This window comes from Mastomys coucha, chromosome X (genome assembly GCF_008632895.1).
Source record: "Mastomys coucha isolate ucsf_1 chromosome X, UCSF_Mcou_1, whole genome shotgun sequence".
Lineage (NCBI taxonomy): Eukaryota > Metazoa > Chordata > Mammalia > Rodentia > Muridae > Mastomys > Mastomys coucha.
Window position 1 is genome coordinate 161,734,874 of NC_045030.1, and position 5,907 is coordinate 161,740,780.

Sequence of the window (5,907 nt, forward strand, 5' to 3'; positions counted from 1 at the left end):
AAGCCCTGTCTTAGTCAGGATTCCTATTCCTGCACAAAACCTCATGACCAAGGAGCAACTTGGGGAGGAAAGGATTTGTTCAGCTTACACTTCCACATTGCTGTTCACCACGAAAGGAAGTCAGTACAGGAACTCAAGCACGTCAGGAAACAGGAGTTGATGCAGAGACCATCGAAGGATGTTACTTACTGGCTTGCTTCCCCTGGCTTGCTCAGCCAAGAACTCAAGACTACCATCCCAGGGATGGCACCACCCACAATGGGCCCTCCCACCCTTGATTGAGAAAATGTCTTACAGCTGGATCTCATTCATGGAGGCATTTCTCAAGGGAGGCTCCTTTCTTTGTGATAATTCCAGCTTGCATCAAGTTGACACACAAAACCAGCCAGTACACCCAGAAAGACAAACATGGTATGTACTCAGTTGTTACGTGAATATTAGCTGTAAAGAATAACAATGCTATAATCCATAGACCCAGAGAAGCTAAGTAGCAAGGAAGGCTCAAGGGGGATGCATGAATCTCTCTGGGAAGGTAAAATAGAATAGATGTTCATGAGTGGAGAGGGTAGTGAGGAGGCAAGAACAAGAGGATCCATCAACTTCCTGGAGTCTACAGGAGTAACTCTAGGGAAGACTCCTAACAAAGAGGTATATAGAGCCTGGGGTAAAGGTGGCACAGAAATTATGGGAATGTCTAACCAATGGGCTTGAGACTCATGCCACCATAGGGAACCAACCCATGACACTGCCTGGAAGGCCAAGACTCAGAAGCTGGATAGCCCAGAGACCTAGGATAGAACCAAGTACAAATGGCAAAACAAATAAACAAAAAGTCAATGAAATGATTTCTAATGATATTCTACTATACTCATAGATTGGTGCCAATCGTCATCTGAGAGGCTGTATCCAGTACCTGATGGAAACAAGATATAGAAACCCACAGGAAGGAAGGTTATATAAGCCAGAAAGGACAAGGATACCACTAGAAAAGTGACAGAATCAACTAACCTGGGCTCATAGGGGCTCACAAGACTGGACTGCCAATCAGAGAATATGCATGGGACTAACAGGCCCTCTATGTATATGTTATAGTTATATAGCTTAGTCTTCTTATCTATCCTAACAGATAGAGCAGGAGCTATCTCAGACTCTTTTGTCTGCTTTTGGGACACATTTCCTCATCAGATACACACACACACAAACACACACACACACACAATTAAGATGGTAAAATATTTTAATATCCATTACTGCTAGTCACTAATTTAACCATAAAAAAATACCTTTATCCCTTAGAACTTAACTAATGGTAGCATGAAGTCACTACAATTTGAAATATAGTTAAAAACTTAACATCCAGACCATGGAAACCATTACAATACTTTTTGGTAATATTTGGAAAAAATAAGGTAACATTTGTTTTTTTCATTTTCCATAATTTGATGAAGCTTAAAACTTGTTGGTGTATTTCAAAATCTCTTTCCTAACCCCTATCCTCCACAAAAACAACCTTCTTTCAGATCTTATAATATATTAACTCAGTAGAAGCAACATATGATTAATAAAGACATATAGATAGATATTTGCAGATACACAAGGATATCCTGTTTGTATCCTACTTTTTGTTTTCTTTGTTGGTTTATTTACAATGGTAACAATAGAAGAAGCCAAGGCTTTGTGCATGCTCAACAAACACTTGACAACAGACCTATACCTATAACTCACTGTGCCATTTTTTCCTGCTGAGCTGAAATTTAAAGAAATATCTGACAGGTCATTACTGCTGCTCACAAAATTTATTGATCCTAGATCTCCAGTGGTTGTAGATTTCTAGGACTGCACATAACAGAAACTTCTTGGTTCTCAGACTGCCATCTAAATGCACTGATTTCAGTGTTTTCTCACCTGAAGTTTGTTAAGTAAAATACAACGGGAGTCCATTGATTTGGACTGAGCTACCAAAACAGGCCTCAAGAGACCAACTTCAAATGCAGCCATGCACATTAAAGTTCTATATACCTAAACTAGAACCTGGGAAGATCTGACATTCCATGAAGTGAGAAGAGAGAAAATAGCCAAATCACATTACGCTAGCAAGATATTAATTAGCCTTTAAACAACTAATTGGTGCTGAAGATGTGGTTCAGTTGGTGCTTGTCTAGCATGCAGGAAACCCTGGGTTCTACAATAAAACTGTAAAAAAGCTTGTGCTGATATACACGTGTAATTTCAGTATTTGGAGGCAAGAAAAAGTTCAAGGTTGGGTGCAGGGGGGGGGGGCGAGGATCAATGGATAAATGCACTTACCATACAAGCCTGATGAGCCTACTTCAATCCCCAGATCTCACATAAAAAGCCACATATGATGGCTCACATCTGTAATCCCAGTTCTTGTATGGTGAGCTGGGAGGCAGAGATAGAAGAATAGACCTCCATTGTGGATGACCTAGTGAAGAACCAGCTTGCCTCCACCTTGGGCTTAAAAGCGGTTTTATAGTAAAGACAAACCTGGTTTGTTCCTGTTTATGATTAAACAAACCACTGTTTCTTTGGGATTAGGCTATGCCCTGCTCATAACCTGAACTACAAACAGTCTGTACTGATGGTTCCAGGAATAGTAATCATGCCTTTGTTTCAAAACATTATTTATAAGTATCTTGCTAGCCCAACTTTATTTCAAATGGTTATATAACTGCCTTGCTATGACCTTTTTACCTTTTTACACCTATCTTACAGCCATGTCTTTGTTTCAAATGGTCATTAAGACTAATTTATTTACTATGCTCTTTTAATTGCGCCTATTTTGCTAGCTAAATACACCCATTTGGAAAACCCCTGTCCATGAGTTATAAAAATCATTTTCTTCCTCACATGCAATTCTGGCCTATAGAACCCCACCTTAGGGGGAGGCAGCCCTGTATACATGAATACAAAGCTTGCTTTAATTAACTGCTTGGGTTAGTGGTCTTTCTCCTCTGATCTTCAGGATTAGCATTTGCCTGGCATCAAGTCCAAGGGAAATTTCATTTCTCTAAATTCCAAAAGGCAGAAAATATAAATGGCTATCTGTTGTGTCTACTAGCATAACAAAGCATATGCTGGCCTCCAGGCTCCCTCAGTATCACATTGTGTTCAAAAGTATAGCTTTTCTCACTTCCTCTACTACCATAAACTTCCCCAGCCCAAGACTTCCCAACTCCCCAGCTAATCATTTTACTTATAATACTGCCATTTTGACTACACTCTCTCAGCCTCCCTCTCTCTCCCCTGCTCTCTCTCTGACTCACTCCTCCATCTCCTTCTGCTCCCCTGTGCTCTCCCTCTATCTATCTCTCTGCTCTGCTCCTGCTCCTCTCCTGGCCAGATCCAGTCTGCTGACCATTCTCAGTCTACTACTTTCTTCTCTCTTCTCTGGAATCTTCCATATGTGTTTCTGGCTATTCTCTCTCTGTCTCTCTGTCTCTCTCTGTCTCTCTCTGTCTCTCTCTTTGTCTCTCTGTGTCTCTCTGTCTCTCTGTTTGTCTCTCTGTCTCTGTCTCTCTCTGCCTCTCTATTTGTCTCTCTGCCTCTCTGTCACTATCTCTCTTGTCTCTCTGTTGCTCTCTCTCTGTCTGTTTTTCTCTCTATATGTCTCCCTCTCTCTCATATCTAAAAACCTTCCCCTTAATCAGACCATGTTGTCAACACCTGGAATATATTGAGCAGTAGAAGGAACGAGAGAGACTCTCCCCCTACAAGGTCAAAGACAAAAAGCAACTCTGGAAATTTGACCTCAGATTGTGGCATGGGAGAGTTTTGAGGCTTTGTATCCCCCCCCACACACACACACATACACACACATTTCCCTGATAACATAAGAAAGGTAAAGCATCAGCTTTGTCCAGCCATAAAATTTAAATTACTATGTGAAAAAGTGGAGATGTTTTGTTGGGGACTATTAAGATAAATCAACTTCATCATGGAAAAAAGAATGGAACCTGACTCTACTTCTAGCCTTAGGTGGAGACCTGATGTTTTATACTAGCCCAAATATTGCCTAGCATTGTCTCTTCCTTTTGAATTAATCCAACTATGCCTGTCAATCATTGGGGATCCCTTCTACCCCACCCCCAGGAAATCTGATTCACCCAGAAACACGGTAAGGAAAGGGAAGTTCCATCTTCCTACTCTGGGCTACTAAGATTTGCAGCATTCATTTTTTGTTGATTTGTTCTCAAACACTAATAAAATTATCCTGGGAACTCTTTTGAACTCAGCTTCTAGATTCTTTCATTAATGAGACTAGGAACCAGAGAAAGGGAACCCTTACTTCCCCAGGAACATCATCATCCCCATCAAGATACACACACACAATAGATTAATAACTTAAATTTTTTTGAAGCAGGTTTCATGTATCCCAGGCCTGCCTTGAACTATGTAGCTGAGTTTGATAGTGAACACCTGAAGCTCCTGCCTACACTTCCTAGGTAGATTACAGAACCTCATCATCACGTTCTGCTTCCAATTTAGCATTGGTATAATTTTTAAAATCTATTATTGTGATCAGAGGACAGGCATGTGCCACCACAGTTTATGTAGTGTTGGGGATGACAAACACTCTACCCATTTAGCCGCTGCCCTGATGCTAAGGTTGAAGTCTGACTTTACCAGAAAACCTTGAGCTCAGCGCAAAATGACAGGCTCCCTTTGTCAGCAAGACTTCCCCTTCTCAATCTGGGGGATCCCAGATCCCTTCCTCTATACCTGCAGAATGTCACATAAGCCTCAGTTAGATTACAGGTTCAGCTTCCCTTCTCCCAATAATAATCTGTTCATCTAGTACCTGAGATACTGTGAATGCCTCCCCATGCTAATGAGGCATCTCTCAATACCTTAGCTTTCAGACAAGGACATGTACCCATCCTGGATTTTCTTGGGCCCCAGAACCACCCCAAAACTATATAACCCTTGATTCACCCGAAGTAAAGTTGATCTTCCTCCTGAAGCTGGTCTTGGTGTTGTAATTACCATTCCTACTCATGGGTTGCCCTACACCCTGTTTGTTGACTCTGCTCCCTTAATCCTCAAGGGCCAGTGGCCAACAACTCTGGGGAGAAGGAAGACCCACACTTAAGCACAGCCCCAATACCTAATTAATCTTTGAAAATTAAGTTCAAAGTCATCCTCAGCTACATAGCAATTTTGAGGCCAGCCTGTAATATCAGAGATCTTTTCTCAAAAAGAAACTGATTGTTGCCTGCTGAAAGACTACACTTCCCAGCTTCCATTGCATACTGTTAGTTATTTTTGCTCCTTAAGGGGCCACAGTTCATCTTCTGTAGACATTTTGGCATAGGAGAAAGATGCCCCCTTACAGTAAATAACACGCTCCTGGCTAAGTGCTGGCCAAGCCTCTCTTTCTTTTTTGCCTTCTGCCTCTCTACAGTTGCCCTTAAATAATCTAACATAATGACACCAAAACCCAGAAAAGCATCTGAAACCTTGTCCCTGGCATACTCTAGAGCCTGAGGGCTTGTCAGTGAAACCCATTTTCCCAGGAATCCTTTTCTTTTCACTCTCTGTCCTTACCTTTTCTCTCTCGCTTTACCATCTCCTCCTGAGACAGTCTGACCTGAGAGACCTAATCAAGAAACTCATAAGTTTAAGCAGAGGACTAGGTCCCAGGGTGAAAAACACCCATCTGCAGCTGCTGGGAGTCAGGGTGGTCCTACAGCATTCCTTTCTGCACTCAAGCGATAAGGTATCCTAGCAACCCTGAGAATCATGGTCCTACTGCATTCTTTTCTGCACTTAGAAGACACCTTCCTCTTCCCTAGCACCCATTAATTAATGGCCAAATTGTGGGGAGCCGCAGCTGCCACCCTATATATATATATATTGAACACCTGGTCTCTGGCCAGAGCAGAG